The sequence below is a fragment of the Falco naumanni genome, chromosome 1, assembly GCF_017639655.2.
Source record: "Falco naumanni isolate bFalNau1 chromosome 1, bFalNau1.pat, whole genome shotgun sequence".
In the NCBI taxonomy this organism is placed as follows: Eukaryota; Metazoa; Chordata; class Aves; order Falconiformes; family Falconidae; genus Falco; species Falco naumanni.
This window is the reverse complement of record NC_054054.1, coordinates 124,868,161-124,885,353: the sequence shown is the minus strand read 5'-3', so window position 1 is coordinate 124,885,353 and position 17,193 is coordinate 124,868,161. Positions and strand designations below refer to the sequence as shown.

The 17,193-nt window shown below is 44.6% G+C and overlaps 1 long non-coding RNA gene across 1 annotated transcript; it reads left to right on the top strand.

Annotated features, from left to right (window-relative positions):
• The first annotated feature begins 4,315 nt into the window (after positions 1-4,315).
• Positions 4,316-6,721, top strand: LOC121082530. Its single transcript, XR_005826050.1, has 2 exons — positions 4,316-4,720; positions 6,374-6,721. It is a non-coding gene; the product is annotated as an uncharacterized LOC121082530 (long non-coding RNA).
• Positions 6,722-17,193: the final 10,472 nt, after the last annotated feature.

The following is a 17,193-nucleotide window of genomic DNA, read 5'->3' as shown; positions in this document are numbered from 1 at the left end:
TTTCATACGTAATTCAAAAAAAAATTAAAGGTTGTTTTTCTTTTTTCCCTCACATTTTTCTTCTTACTTGTGTTTTGGTTTAAAATTTGGCTTTGCCCAAACAAAGCTAATTATAGAACTAAAAGCTGTGAAATGAGTGTGCATGGAGGGCTGGCAAGAATTCCAGGTTGAATTTTACATCAAAAGCAGTGCAAAAAACTCACTGGTGAAGCCAGCCTGATTTCATGTCTCTGTTCACAGCCAAGGCACAGTCCCTGCTAATATCTCATCTGTAAAGCACAAAGCCACCACAAACACGGTTGAGAACTCCGTTGCTTTGTCTGCCAAAGATCCTCATATCTTTCCTAAGCTGATTCATTCAACACTTGCTTAATGAAAAGTTTTTCAGGTTTCATTTTTTATTGCCTTGAGAAATGATGCCAGGTTGCTCTCCAGCCAATTTCATTGGAGATGACTTGTAGAAAGGGATGAAATTTTCCGAAGGCATTACATGCAGCTTCAGGTTTGGTTGTGATAAATTTCGCTGGTATAAAATGATCAGAAGAGCCCAGGATTAGAACAAAAGATTCTTGCAACATTTCAAGGAGTTCTATTTTTTATATTTGCCCAGCACTTGGTGATGACTTTATTTTTTATGAATAATAAATAGCCATTAATTTAAATACACATATCTTTAATAAGCACCTGTGCAACCCACAAACAGGTGGGAAGAGGGAGACCTCGTTTCTGGTTGCGGAGGCACAGCAAATCAGCTATTTTATTATTGCATTCTGTCGAGTTGGTCTACCCCCACCCGGATGAATGGTGCTCACGTGTTCTCAGCTCCACCCAGGCAACGAGAGCCCTCCAGCCCTGCCCATCCTTCCAGCAGTCACTCATCTGCCACCTCTTGAGGGTGCTTCTGTGTACCTTGGCTGTATTTAAGGCAGATGGAAAAGTGCTTTAGGGTGTCCTCGTGTTTTGGATGCGACCTTCCCTTTGATACATCCCTCGGGAGGAAGGGGAAGGTGCAGCACGTTGCGATTTGTTTGTGAGAAGAGCTCAAGGGAAACACACCTAGCGGGCTGGACTTTAGTCCTAAATTTTACGGGTACAAAGGAATCTGGGTAGGCTTTGGAAAGAGGCAGGAGCTTCTCCGCACCCAAAGGCATGTTCCTCAGAGCGCTGGGGCATGTATTCTCATTTCAGGGCATGCCTCTGCTGTCCTGCTATCGCAGTACTCATCTGGTGCTCGTGACTGAACGCTTCCAGGCATGTGCTCGGGTGCTGTAGAACCCCGAGCTTGGGACACGCCACAAAGGTGGCTCAAGGAAGCAAGCCGGTACCCAACAGTGTGCTCATCGGGTCTTGCATGGATCTGACACTTGTCAGTTGTTGCTGTTCTTATCAGCTCATTCTTCCAGCCCTAGGCGCCCTGGTGGGATGTGGCAGTTTCACTGAACCCACCCGCTGCAGGGCTCTGCTGTGCTGGGTGGCTGCTCCCAGGCATGTGGGTGCGACTAGGGAGGGATGTTGGTGAGGTCAGTGTGCTGGTCTGGTGAAGCGAAGACCAGCTCCTTAGTGGTGCTGTTGTGATTGCTCATTGCGAAACACAAAATCAAGCAAACAGCCCGAAGGCTGTAAACCCCAATCCAGGATCAAATCCTGACATCCCTTGTAGCTTTTCCCCTCTTGGCTTCCTACACATTATATCTGCTCGTTAGCCACAGGGGCGCAAAGCACCCTGCAGGTCCCTGAATCTTACTCACGAGTGCACTGGCCTCCTCGAACTAGCACAAATGAGTTTTGCAAAAAGCAAACAGTTTTTGCTTAAAAAAAACCCCAAAAAACAAAAAACAAAAACAACCACACACCAAAAAAAAAACCCAAAAAGCTTGTAAAAAACAAGCCACGTATGTCTTCAGCTGCAACAAGTGATCAGGTTAAGGGTATCGGTAAAGCACTCTATAAAAGCAGCATTGACCTATACATACTCCACAGTCTCAAGGTATAGAAATATGTGTGTGTGTATGTGCATATACATACATGTTGTGTACACACAAACACATGGCAGCGGGCTAGAGGGGTGCATGGGAAATGCTGGCAGTTCAAGGGTTAAAGGGCAGCTGATGCTTTATGGAAAACTTCTTAAATACCCTATGTATAACGGGTCTGTCAGAGGTCAGGTTTTTCTGTGTTTTACTTCCCTGGGTGTATTTTTATGTGTAATATTTTGTCACTTTGCATAATATTTTGTCACTTTATACCTGTGAAGAAACTGGCCTCAATAGAGAAAGTCTGGGAGGTTTAGGACCATTTAGGAGTGTGATGAACCCTCCTGCTTTCTGGTGCTCGGGGACTGCTTATCCTCCGCGCTCACTCGCTGGAGACAGTTTTGGGTTTTCGTACAACAGAGTGCAGTAGCTAATATTAATTGGGGGTTGTGTAGCTCTGTGAGAATTATTACAGCTCTTCTGAAGGAGGGTGTGCGTGCCTGACGTTAGGTTCTAAAATGCTGCCAAACATTCATACCCACCTTACCTGTGCTTTTTTTTGCAACTGTCAGTGTCTTGCCATATAACAGGGATGGCAGAGGGGAGATTTACCCACCTGGTGCTTCTGCTGTGGAAGTAGACGGTGGGTTCTGAAACAAGCTGAGCTTTAAACGATTGACATGCCAGCATTTTTCATTTTGATAGGTATAAGGGAAAGATCCGGAAACAATCGCTGTAGAAACTTGTAACACAAAACCTGGTAATCAAGTGTTATCTTCTCCTCTGAACGCTGGGAGATTCGCTAGATGTGTTTGATAGAAATGTCACTCTACCAGGGCAAACCGGATGGGATCCCCCTATCTAAGACAAATGATAAGCATGGAGAAACCGTGGGTAATCTGCAGATAATCCAGGTATTTCAGGTGTCACCTTCTCCCAGAGAAACAGCTCCCACATTTAGCTGTTCCCTAAGGGTCTGGCTGACTGCCTGTGTGCTGTGTTTTCAGGCTTTCTCCTTTCCACCATCCTCTGCTGAACGTCCCCTTGGGAATCCTCCAGCCGCTTTTCTCCATGACCTCCTCAGTGGGTGACATTGTCCAGCAGCGGTGGCCACTGTGCGTGTCGGGGGCTGGGTGGCAGAGCATCGCACGGAGCGCTGCGTGCCGTGCTGGAGCAGGCAGGGCTGTGTGCAGCATTAGCACAGCTTTTGGGCTTGGGTTTTCATTTTTTTTTGTGGCGTTTCAATCTGTGTAGCTTTTTAGTTTTAGAGCTCTTTAGATCAAAGTGGGATTTGAATGATTGCTGTGAGTCTGATTGTTAAATATTGAAGAACCCAAAATATTTCCACTATGATTTTTTTGAGGTTTGTTTTCCTTTTTCTTCTCTCTTTTTTAAGACATAGGAACAAGGAAAAGAATAAAACATTACTCTTTGTGCTTTACTCCAAAATTAAAATTCCTTTGGAACATTTCAAGCAAAACGAAGATTATTCCATTCCACTTTTAACTGGAAGAGCAATTAAGACGCCCAGTTGCACTCGGTTTAAAAGCATCTCTTGAATCAAGCTTAGCTGAGGCCGTGATTAATTGTGGAGACTTTGGGGAGCCTTGAATGTGCCCACGATGAGTTTCCAATGCACACCACGGACCTTTGCATGGCTCTGCTTGCTCGGGCATGCATGCAGGTTGTGCAGGGTTTGCATTTTTGCTGCCTTGGAGCTTTCCTTTGAACATTCCTTCCAGGATCTGTCCCCTGACACATTCTGTCCTATGGCTTAGCTAATGCTGCTAACCAATAAAAACTAGTTGTCGGGGGGTAGGGTGGGGGTCTTCCCCACCCCGATGCTCTGCTGACATTTTCGTGCGTTACTGTTTTTTTGAGGTACCCGGGAACTTTGATTTTGCAAAGGTAAGAGTTTGTGTGGCTGAAACTCAGGAGAAGAGTCTCACAAAAAATGTTTTCCAGCATCAGAGAGGGTGATTGGAGAGGGGGGTGAGGGGACTTGGGGCAATGCCAGAGCCTTTTCCTCAGATCATCTGCCGTGGAGAGGTTGTGGCTGGTCCCTGGTGCTCTGAGACAACCTGACCTCTGCGAGCAGAGCGGGGTGGGGGCAGGGCGGTGAGAGGCACCGGTCGGTCTGCGCGCGGGGCACGTGCCGGTGTCACGGGCTGGTTTAGCTAATGCAATGTTTGCTTGCAGACAAAAAAATTCAACAGCACATGCATTTCAGACTAAATCAGATAAAAGCCATTAGTAGAACTGCCTGATATTTTCAGAGATGTAAGGACAGGTTAACTGCAGCTTAGGAAAAGTACAGGATGACACTTTAATTGTGATTTATATTTCAGTTTCAGAAATAAGTTTGAAAGCGATTCTGTATCCTGGCTGGCAGTTACGCCAGGGATCGAATCCAGTCCTGACCTCTCCACAAGTTATACAGCCGAGAGACAAACACAAACGGCCAAGTTAATGTTTAAGGGCTAGAAAGCAGTGATTCTCTTCTGTCAATTGGTTTTGATTTGGGCAGAACAGGAAGGAGAGATTTCCTGCTTTAACATTTGACAGAGAGGGAAAAAAAGCCAACCATCTTTAAAAAGCAATGCTAAATAACGTTAACGATGTTCAGAATGATGTTTGGTTGATTGTCAGCTTTTGTGAAGATAATCTGAAGACTGATGTGGCTTTGACTGTTTGATTTTGAAGCCTAAAGAGGAAGGAATGGAAAAGCCCATCTTGGGGAGGAAGAGGTAAGATGAGAGAGCATCCCCGAGGCTGGATATCAATACTGTGCTGGAACATGGTCAACAAAAGCCTCAAAATTTAAGGGGGTGATGGAGATTCTGTGCTGAATCTGCCATGTACCTTGATCTGCTCTTGATGGGAGAGTGACGGCTCTAAGCATCCTGCAGACAGGAAAGGTTTCTGAAGAATTTGAGTGACACTACATATCCATAAATATAGTTGTTGGGGAATCTTTTTCTTTAGTTTGGGGTTTTATGATTTTGTTTGGTTGTTGGTTTGTTTTTTTGGTTTTTTTTTTTTTTTAATTGCTCAAAAGTGTTTGGAATATAAATGTAAAGAAATTCCTCACAAAAAGAATAGCTGTCAACAGAGGATCAGTGCCAAGGAATTAATGAAAATTATATTGGTCAGCTCAAGAGACAGTGAGATGCAGGATGCCAGTTGTCTAACTTTCTCTTCATGGTCAGATTTTCTATCTTATTTTCTGGGTTTCATATATTTAGATTAAAGCTTTCTCTAGTATAGTCTTGTGTTAATGCAAAAGACCCAAAGTCTATGACAATAAAACAGGAACATTTAATGCCATTCCGATTCCTGACAGTTTCTTAATACTGCTTATCCTGCCTTCCCTTTCAAGATTTAGTCATCCTAGATTTCCTTCCAAATGTGAATGAGGTGGCTTAAATCAACCGTAAATTATGCTTCCACTTATTATTTGCTTGCTAATCAGGATGGAAATAAAAAGAAGTTGGTTGTCAGCCGGGACTCTTTCCCACAATATCCAGGAAAGTATCAGTACTAGGCAATTTAACAACAAAAGGAAACCAGATTGCACCTTGAGGAAGAAAGAAATAACCTGCTAGCCAGGAAGAATAGAGGAACATAGATTCTTGCCAAATAAGCTTAAAAGGAGTGGGGGGGGGGAAAAAAAAAGAAGAAAAAAAAAAAAGATGCTAATAATTAAGAGGGTCTGTGAGTGAAGCTGGTGAGGACAGAACTGTCACACTTCCTGTTAGTAAATACAAAGAATAGATGTTAATAGGGCTCCAGGGGAAAGCAATAGCTTGGGAATAGCCTTGGGAAGAAAGACAAACATACACAGAGGATGCAAAAACAGTGTGAAAAGTGATTCATGGGGACTCGATACTATTTCTAATTGTTAAGGCTTTATTGTATTAATGCATTCCTACAAACCGAACAAAGACTTGATTTCAAAGTGTTTTGAATTGCACGCCCGGAGCTGGCCAAGGCTACGGGGAACACCTGCTGCAGCCTGCAGAGTAGCAGCTCACCAGGAGCAAACTGGAAAAAGTTTGGATGAAGGTTAAGGCGTGTGCAGATAGCCGGGAGAGCTGGGTGACTTAATCTGGATATCTGATACAAGCCCTTTTTTAAATATTACATTAGCACATGCAAAAGCATGGCCGTGCTTAACATGACTTGAGATGAAATGTGTGTTAACTTCCAGCTACGGGATGAAGGGAATGCAGCGCCTGGAGAACTGTCACTGGAGAGCCAGGCTGGTTTATGGCTTGGCTGGTATTTGTTTCTGTCTCCACAGACTACAGCTTCTTCAGCCACATTTTATGTATCTCTTAAGATGAATGTGCCAGGACCACCACAGGTCAGAATAAAAATCACTGCTGTCTTCCAAACAGGAAAAAGGTCTGTATTTAGAGAAGCAGCTCCTAATATAGTGTAAAACCAGGGTGGACACTCGTTCAGTCTCACTGTGCCGAGGTGACCGGTGCTGAGGCTCGGCGGGATCCCTGCCTTTGGATCTGATCTGGATTCTGAATCTCCTGAGTTCTTGGACTCGTGCTCCTCAGCCACATTTTTCCTTTTGCTACGCTGGATTTTCATTGTCAACACAGTTTGTGTAACAAAGACTGCATAACCCATATCTGCGATGACACGTAAGCTCTCAAGGAGTTACAAGGAAAATCTGTCTTCATGGAGTTCATTTCAGCTGTACTAAAGTATAAGAGCTAGAACTCAGAACCCTGCTTACTGCTTGGCCATGTGATTCAGGCATGAGCTCCTTGGGAAAATGGGAGCTTTTTGTGGTCATTAGTTGAGGTTTTGAGCATTAACCTCTATTACAACTTTAAACAATTTATTTTATGGATCATATCTATCTTACTTTTTTACCTATGTTGCCAGCTGACTTCTGTGAGCTGACTAGCAAGAAAAATCAGGATGGCACATACTGTTAGTTAAATGTCAGGGATTAAAGGCATGCAATTGATATTTAGTCCAGTAGTCACGAACATAAATGAATATTCAGATAGAAGCACATGCAATATTTTAGAAGCTTTCAGTGATCTGGGAGTTTGTATTTGTTCATTAGGAATGGTATGTTTAGGAAAGCAAAGGACCTGTCTTGGCAAGTAATCTGTGAGTAAAGACACATGCCAGCAGCTGGGGAAAAGTTCTCAGGGTGGGAGGGAAGGGATTCAGGATTGTACCCTAGAGTACAATCTTCTCTGCTTTGTCTAGTCTGATTACAAATGATTCAAGTAATGAAGTTTCTACTATTACTCCTGGGAAAAATCTGTGGTTTTGTATTACTCGTGACTTGCGCCATTCTTTAAACCAGGGCGTGAGGAATGTTCATCATTCATATTTTATTAGTGTTCTCTGAACTGTCAACATTTACATTTAAAAGCGTGAAAAGAAAAACACTGGGAAATTGTTTTCAGGAACAATGCCACTGAGACACATATGTGCATTTATACGTGCACACAGTAACCCCTTACGTATATTGATGCACTTGTCTGTCCAGACCCCATAGATACAGTTGTCACTCCTGCCTGGAGATTTTTAAGCCAAAGTGAGGCAGCCTCACAAAAGCTGACTCAAATGTGATGTAATTCCTACCTGCCCCATTTGTAACTGCTTCTGAAGCTTCCTAGGAAATGCAGCAGGTCAGAAAAGGTGTCCTTCACCCCCACTGCCCCCAGCATTTGAACTCATCTTCATGCCTCCGTTGGGATAACTGATGGAAAGAGCAGCGTCTGGACCAATATCCACCAAACTTCCTTCAAGGAGCAGCCCTCTTCTCTGACATTTGGCTGGGGGTTGGTTCCCAGAAGGGCACTGTAACCCACAGGTATCCCAACACTGACAGGTTCAGGACCCATTGTAAACATACTGATGACATCTGTGTCTTTTGAAAATCATGCCTGTTAGTACCATCTCCCCATACCTCCCTGGCCTGCCACTGACAGGTATGGAATGAACCTAATTAGGAATTCCAACATTAAAAGGTTGGAAGGCACCACAAACAGGAACGCCACACCCCAGAATGACTCCCCAGCCATGACTGCAACAATTAAACACTCTGGCCACCTTTATGTAAGGGTGACGTCTTCCCAGCATCAGTTGCCTTTCACTCCAGCTCTCGGCGCTGAACGAGTGGAGTGCTTTGGGAGCACTTGCTTCCCTGAGCTGCCCCTTTTCCTCTCCTCCCTGCTCTCCCTCCAGTGAGCTGGCTGGACTCTGGACCAGAGGATCTGCCCGCTCCAGCCGTGGGCCAGGGTTGGCTGCCAGGGCGTTACCAGCGTGTGCCTGTGGGCTTGCTTTGCTTTTTATGCTTTTCCTTCAGAACCAGGGCGATGGCCCAGATGGACTCCAGAGCCACCCAGTACATCCATCCAAGTGCACAGTGGGAAATATAAGTGGTCCCAGTCCCACGTGGCTCCTTCCCAGAGGGCTTAAGTAACTGGTTTGGCTGATTTCCTTAATTGTATCATCTTTCTTGTTGGGGCAGCTGAATTAAAGCAAGTACACTAAATGTCATGCTGCTCGCCACATAAGAGGCTGTGGGTACATTCCTGCTTTTGGAAAAGGAAGGGATACACAGGAGTGAGTGAGAAATGCTCTGTTAGCAGGTTTGATTAGCTGCTATCTTCCTGTTTGGCATAAGAATAGTGAAGTCCTGGAGGCACTCAGCCTGCTGGAATGAACTGCTGTGTTAGCTTTCTGTTATGGCTGATCAGCTTGTTTCCAGCTTGGACATTGAGAAACAACTTTGTTGCTTGTTTTTAAAATAGGCAATCTTGCCAGAGCTTTTATTTCTCTTCTACAGAATCTCTTTTGACCCCTCTGATATTTTTTTTCTGTGTTCCCACTATGACGAGTGGCACACTATTATCTTTTCTTGCCTTACATTGAATTGCTTATAGGCCAGCAGCCCTTCACATAGCTCAGAGGTGGCAGAGCTGACCTCTGCACAATTAACTCAACAGGTCCAAACTCCAAAAGGCATCTCTGCTTTAGAGGACATAAGAAAGAAACACTGTGGAAAAATAAAATCAGTTGTAGGAATTGGAGGAGAGGCACTGAGCAGGAAAAGTAGTGCTGCTCGGTTCTTCAGTTGATGGAAAAGGATTGCTGATGTCTTAACCTGAATTGATAATCACGATTTTGGGTTAGCATTTAAATAAAACTCAAAAATCAAATTCCGGTTGCTTGCTTGCCCAAAATTTCTTGGGAGAAAAAGCAGTCTGCTTTTGTGCCAGTATGATTGGTTACGCATCTCCAACGGAGACCCCTAAAAAAGCAAACTGTTTACGACCTTCAGCTGGACAGAAGCCAAAGTTTATGGCCCATGAAAAGTTGAAGCCACGATGACACTGACACATCGGGTCCGCCCAAAGTCCACTGCAGAGACAGTAACGTGGCTAGAGAAGCACAGTGCCTTTGGCTGCATGGATATGCTTGAGTCAAGTTAAAAATACATTTAAAAGTCCTGCCGGGTCAGGGCTTGAATGAGACGATGCAATTTGTTCTGCAGCCTGATGACACACCATCAGAACCAGGACCATCTCGGGCGGTGCTCAGCTGGTGCTGAGCCAGCTGATGATGTCAGGGTTAAATACGAGCGTTATTGCACAAAATGCAGTGAATGTGAGAGCTGATGAGTCAAATCAGGTCTGACAGCTGAAAGTGAGAAATGCTCCCTTGTGGTTTTGCAACTGTCAATCTCTTATTTATACAGAGTGCATAAATGCAGGATCTGTGCATATGGCTCTTTATTAGTACAGGGCTTGGCATGGCAGTGGCCACGGCTGGGACAGCCTGGGTTTGCTTTAACACAGGTATCCAATATTACGGTTTTCTGGGGGGGTGTGACCTTCTAGGTTTTGTCAGATAAGGCAGAATTCTTGAAACAAATCTTTCCATAGCAGCATATGGTTTGGGGAAAATACCATCTGATAAAAATTTCCTGGATGGAAATGCTCCTTAAAACTAGAAAAAGAGCAAACCCACAGTCTGTGGTGGTTATGGCCCTCCTGTGGGATGCAAAAGCCTGGTAGAGGAAACACCTATGGATCATCCCGTATTTCAAATTATTACCTTAACTCCCAGGCTGCTCCTCAGTCCCTGCTCTGCTCTCTGCCCTCTCCCTTCACAAGCACCCACCTCTTCTCAAGTCTTAACTTCATTTTATTGCAAACAAGCCACTTTGTCAAAGTCTGAGAAAGTTTGATGGCAGAGGAAAAATGTTTCCTGGGCAAACCTGATAGTACAAGAAAAGCAAAACCTGTTTGCTCTTTGGTGCAGGCACCACCTGCTCGCTTACCGGACAGTGTGAGGTTGGGTGCAGCTGAGGTGAAGGGAAGCATTTATCTGCATCGTCGGTTCATCTGTGTAGGTTCCTTCTGCAGTTGTTGAAAAGGTTGGAAGCAGAGATCCCTTTTGTGTCAGATCCTAAGTCAGTGAGTAAACTACACAAGCTCAGACACAGAAGGGTCAAGTCCAACATTTCACAACAGGTTCTGGCTGAAACAAAACCAAGACATCCGCACCTTGGCCATGTCCATCTTCCCACTTGGAGCTGGACTTTTTTTTTTTTCTTCTTCTTTTTTTAGCTACAGTGTGAACTCTCCCAGGGTGGGATGGTGGGGTATTTTGAATGGTAGCTGTTGCTGTGCTGCCTAAAATGAGCAGTACAAGAATAGCCTGCTCCCCAAAATATAAGTGGTCTTTGAGTTCCAAGTCTTATAAAAGCTCTTTTGCCTGTGGAGCACATGCCAGATGGAAAATGCCCCTCTGATTTCCTCTAAACACGCATGCAGCTGTTACTGCTTCCCCCTTTTTTTTTCCTAATGAAATTTTTAGATCTCACCTGTTGACACATGCATTATAGGGTTAGGGGATTTTTCTGTATGTGGTTTTCGTGGTTGTTTTTTTTTTTTTATCTTTTTTTTTTTTTATTTTTTTTTTTTATTTCTTTCTTTCCCTTGTCCTCCTAAAGGAAAATGACTTGAGATGTTTTGGAGAAATGACATAGGGCAGAAGCTGTGAAAATACCTTTGACATACTTTTAAGGGTGGGAAATTTCAGATACCAGCAAGCCTTTGTGCCCACAATACAGTGCCTGGCTGGAAAGAGTCTTTGTTTATAGCTTGTTTTATTTTGTGAGACAGAAGTTGGAAACTGCCCAGGTCTTAGGGGGAATACCAAGCATTTAGCTTGGACAGAAATAGAGCTGCAGCTTAGGACACGCTGAAATAAATGGAAGACAAAGTGATGACCCAGATCCAAGCTATTAAGGGTAAATACATATTGACAAGATTGAGGATTAGGTAGAAGGTACTTACTCAGTGAAGGAACACTCTACACATTGTGCACGGACTAAAGTTTATGCTGCAATCTGGGGTTTTCTCGGAGTAGCCGATTTTTCATTAAAAAAATAACCAGCTCAAAGGGAAAAACAAAAAACAAAAAAAAAAAAAACCCCAAAAAACCCAAAACCTACTTCTCTTTCCCAGCACCCACTGTATTGTGAATGCAACGTGACTGATGCACCAAAACATCACGATAAATGCGGCAGGAAGATCTCTGTGCTGCTGCAGTGTGACAGCCGGGCTTGCACCACGTAAGGATCCGGCCGGTGGCGATGGCAGAGCTGACGTGTGCCGCCGCCTCTGCCGGAGCCTTCCCTACCCAGTTCACCTTCAAGTGCCCCTTCCACTGTGACTTGCAGCCCCGTCTGGTCATAGGCTTAACAGATCTTTCTGTGTCTGGTGATGCTATTAAGAATGACCCAGGAAAGAGAAAAAACCCAGAGGTTCCTAAAGCAGGGGTTGAAGGAGGACAGAAGATTTTCATTAACGATTTTAAGAATGTGAACCCTATGCGAATGCGGCAGTAGGCAAAATACGGGGTTAGGAAGCTGGTGGAAAAAATATTCTCAAAGGAAAAGATAATTGTGTCTGAGCTAGTCTTTCACATCTCTTAGCTGGCTAATATCTCTAGCTGATTGCAAAGACTGAACATTTAGCAAATGATATTACCCATTTTAGCTGCTCGCTGCTGGTCATCATTTTCTTCTAATGGTTTGTAGAGAGCCACTAGTGAAATGAGAGGTGTGATACAACGTGTGCTGAGTATGTGCTCTGCTCCCCTGTTGCACCTGGATGATGATGTGTATTTTTGTGAAGATACCGGCACAGCCTGCTCTCATGGCACATATGACGGTCATGACTTATAAAACAGGTGTCAACAAAACCCTGATTCCTGCAACTGTCAAACAAATTATTATTTCCCTGAAATATTATTTCCCTGAAAAATTTTCCCGGAAAGCCATACTGGGGGATATTTTTGAGGGGGCTCTAAATGTGCATTAGTTGGTTTAGGTAGAGACTATTCATTTGGAAATGGTGTTGGATAAGAGCTAGGAAACCTCAATTCTTTCTCAGCAGGATTAGCTAGTGATATCCTAGGTCAAGAAGCACATTCAATGCCTCAAGGCATTGTTAGGGCTATATTTAAGACTGTTTAAAAGCTTAAGGACAGAGACAGATCCTTAGATGCTCCTGAAAATCTCAATGGGCATCCTTAGAAGGGGTGTACGAACATCTCAGTGTTTTGTTTGCCTGGTGAGTCTGGGAAAAAGGAAGGAATGAGGAAAAACTCTTCACCTTGTGTCGTGCAAATCTAATTTTGTTCCAGTTCCGGCCATTTGACCCAAAGTGAAAAATCTTTCAGGCTGAAGTGATATTTTATTTATGCTTTAGTATTTTTTTAACGGAGAAATTTAGTTTAGTAATATTGAAACAAAACTTGAAACTTCTCTGAAGTGAAAAATTGCCTAGAGTAGAGAGGACTTTCAAACATTTTGTCGTGGTACTCTGCTTTTTTCCTGTCAGTTTTTTCATAGAAAGGTTTGAGTTGGAAGGGATCTTAAAGACCATCTAGCTCCAATCCCCCTGCCCTGGGCAGGGACCCCTCCCACCAGCCCAGGTTGCCCCCAGCCCCGTCCAGCCCGGCCTGGGACACTGCCAGGGATGGGGCACCCACAGCTGCTCTGGGCAGCCTGTGCCGGTGTCCTGCCACCCTTGCGGTGAAGAATTTCTTCTTTCTATCCAATCTAAATGCCCCCTCTTTCAGTTCAAAACCATTCCCCCTTGTCCTATCGCTACGTGCCCCTGCAACAAGCCCCCTCCAGCTTTCTTGTCGGCCCCTTTAGGTACTGGGAGGCTGCTCTAAGGTCCCCTGGAGCCTTCTCCAGGCTGAGCAACCCCAGCTGTCCCAGCCTGTCCTCTCAGGAGAGGTGCTCCAGCCCTGAGCATCCTCATGGCCCTGCCCTCCTCTGGATTCGCCCCAACAGGTCCATGCCCTTCTGATGCTGGGGACCCCAGAGCTGGATGCAGCGCTGCGGGGGGGTCTCAGGAGAGCAGAGCAGAGGGGCAGAATCGCCTCCCTCGCCCCGCTGGCTGCGCTGCTCTGGATGCAGCCCAGGGTGCGGGTGGCTTTCTGGGCTGCAGGCACACGTTGCCAGGTCATGCTGAGCTTCTCATCAACCAACACCCCCAAGTCCTCCTCCTCAGGGCTGCTCTCAATTCATTCTCCGCTCAGCCTCCATTTGTGCTTGGGATTGCCCCGACCCATGTGCAGGACCTTGCACTTGGCCTTGTCCAACTCCATGAGGTTCGCACGAGCCCACCTCTCGCACCCATCGAGGTCCCTCGGGATGGCATCCCTTCCCTCCAGCGCATCTCCCGCACCGCACAGCTTGGCGTTGGTGGAAAACTTGCTGCAGGTGCCCTTGATCCCACTGTCAGTGTCACCAACTGAGATGTCTTGCTGCATCAGTATTTAAACTTCCTCTGAAATCTGGGGTCTTAGTCCACCAATTTCTCTCGTGTGCTCCAGGGTACATTAGATCTTAGTTTTAAGTTCTCGTTACTCTTTTCATGATACTGAGTTATTGTCATTCTGAAGATGTACAAACTTCTAGAAAAAGCGGACTGAGATCCCAAAGGAGAATTTCCAAAAATGAATTTGTAGCACAATGACCCCACCTGACTGACTCTGCTGAGATTAATTCACAAATAACACAGTTTCTTCAAACTGTCTTTTTTATTCTTTTGCTAATATTTTTTTGGCATTTTTTCTTTATTCACCAAATATCCTTCAGAATTTGGCCTATGACTTTTAAGCTCTTTGTGCTTTAAATTGCTGGATAGCTATAGCTTGGGGGCACCTGGCATTTGAAATTTGATTTATTAGCTGTCCCCCAAAGGTTTGCCTCTGTTTGCAAGTAGCTCCGTGCCTGGGGATGAGGTGTTCTGGAGGTTGCAGCGCTGTGGAACACGCAGCTATTTTCATCCCCACAAACGGAGGGTATTTTCACAGGAGAGTGAGCAGGAAGTTATTGTTGCTGCTTACCTTGAATAGACAAAGGGGAAATCACCAGCGATCCCAGCGCAGGCTCCTGCTCCTCCAGCATCCAGCCATTGCAGGAGCTTCTGGGGCTTAAAACAAACATGTAGGTCTGCTCTATTGTTCCTTAGTTTTCTATAGCCCTTGCTTGTTTAAAAATGATTTGGTAAGCCTGCGAGCACAGAGCCAGGCTTTGTGTTCTTTGTGTGTGTTATTTCAAACCTGAGTCTGTTCTAGTTGTGAGGATTAAAAAAAAATATATATCTTTTTTTAAAAAAAATCCATCATTATTTTCTTACTTGGGGGGGAGGGGTGGTTGTTGTTTTTTCAGTTTTTAGTCAGCTTCCTGTATTTACTTTTCAGCCTGCTCTGGGTGGTGTGCTGACTTCTGGTGTTTACTGGGTTTAACAGCTGCAAATCTCCAGGAAGGTCTTACCATCTTTTCCTGTGTGTTTCCAAAGGGTACCCCAATACCCCCTTCCACCCCAGTGCTGAGGGGGAGAAAACAAGAGAAATGGGTTAGAAACCTCCTGCTCCCCCTTTCCCTGCTGCTCTTAAGTCCATAAAAGCATACTGCAAACAGCGGGTTCACCAGCTTCCTGCAAAAAGATTCAAAGTCCTTTCAGCCAGCCACCTGACGCAGCTACCTGAAGCCAGAGATGTTGGTACCCACCCAGACAGCGCGGCTTTATCCCATCCAGCATCTGCTTGGTAACTGCCTGATTCTTTTTCCGACAATGACATGTATTCTGCCAAAGTGAATTATAAAGAGCTATCCCAAGCACTGGCACGTCCCAGATATCCTTTGCCTGCAGACAGCAGAGTCTGCCTGATGGGAACTCATTCACTTAAGCATCTTTTAGATGAGCTTTTTGTTTCCTTCTGTAAAAATGGAGCTGTGGTCATCGTGTCTTCCACAGGCAAATCGGTACAGGCACGTGTGCGTGACCTTGCTCTGACACACGAAAGGCAAGGCAAATTTTCCCTGCGGTTCAGCATTCCCAAGTGCCGGCAGGAGCCTGGTGCAGAGGTAAGCGCGGTGGATACACAGCCCAGCAGCTTCTCACCTGCAATTTATTCCTTGTTCAGAACTGCGAGGTGGGTGCTGATGCCACCGCATATTGCAAGCTTGATCCAAAAGGCATTTATTTCCTGTGCTGCTCTGGCTAAGCAGAAGTTTTCCCAGTCTGGGTTATTTAAAGGATGTAAAGCAATTCTGAGTCCTATTATAAAAGCAGAAAAAAGAAAGAAAAAAAAAAAAGAAAAAAAAAGAGCAGTTTGCATTGTCTCTGCTTGGATGCCTCTTTTGCTGGGGAAGCAGCACCACCTACCACCTACTCCCACCCTCCAGCTGACAGCCAGGGGGGTTATTAAATGCTTGGCAAAGCTGGGGGCTGGTATTGGCGTACTTGGCTCACATCGTCCTGGTAACACTTTCCTTACAGTTAAAACCATTCCTTCTGTAAGCATAAGCAAACTCCTTTAGCATTTTTGTAAGAGGCATTGAAACACATGGCATAGGACTTTCAGAAAAGAACTCAAATCCAGACTAGATTTATATTTCTGTCATTTTAAATGATGTCAGCATAACCAAAGGGATAACCTCCTCCCCTTCACCTGAACCGGTGTAAGTGTGTTGTTAGCAGTGTAGCTGATTCCTGTTTGCAAAAGCAAAATAAGAGATATTGCTGTAACTGTATTTTCATCGGCTTTTCTGTGGCTTGGGGAAAAAGCTGTACTCAGACCCTGTATGGTTATGCTCACAAAGCACTGAAGCTTAAGAGGCCTGAAGCAATAGGACATGATGTGTTACTTAAATGTCCTTAGGTGCCACCAAAGGCTTTATTTTCCTAATTTCCTGGTGTTTACCTACGGGTGCAAATAACCAGCAAAAGCAGTCGCTGGAAGACATGAGGGATGAGTGTCATCAAACAAAACCAGGAAAGAGGGAGAGGAAGGGCAGTGTTGGGAAGGACAGGAAGGTGGATATTAAAAACAAGGAAAGCATAAGAAGGATGGACACATCAGACTGAAATAGCACACGTGAGAAAACTCTCCCAGCAGCAGCTACGTACTGTCTTAACATGAAAGATGGGAGCAGGAGGAAGGGGGGGTAGAAAACTTCATTTGAGTCCCCGTGAAATGAGACTTCATTTGGTCCCCGTGCAGAACCAGCTAAAAGGAAAGAAAATGGAAAGCTTCCATTATATAAACCTGAAAGTCAAAGTTCTTTCGTAGCAGAAGTGAGGCAGAAAAGAGGCAGAGAGAAAGTTATAAGAAGACATCGTGGCTTGTTATCTCCTACGCCTGCAGGTATTCTGGGGTCCGCAGTTTCTGTGCCTCAGAGGCTTTTCTCTTCTATTCCTGACAGCAAGGAATTTAGAAAATACACAAGATGCCACATTAGTTTAGATTTTGTTTTATCTTTTTGGCTGTGTTTTTGTTTCTTTTTTAACTGTTTCCTCAAAAAGGGCAAGGGAGGGGAATCAGGTGATATAAAGAACAAGTCAAATGCTTGCCTTTGGTTTCTTATCAGAATCACATAATTAAGCTATCTTATTACTAAAATATTTCAGAGCTGGACCCTATGTCTTCTAGGCAGTTATGCCTTGCAAAGAATTAAACAAACTGTTGATTTTTCAGAATGAAATTAAAATGCTAAATGCAGCCCAAGTATTTAGAAGTGAGAGAGATCCGGGTTTTTCTGAGTAGAAGACAAAATGTAAATAGCTCTATGGAAATTCTCTGAAGTGTATAAATTTACCTATTGAAAGAATTTCCCTTGAAGGTCTAGGTTTGGTTT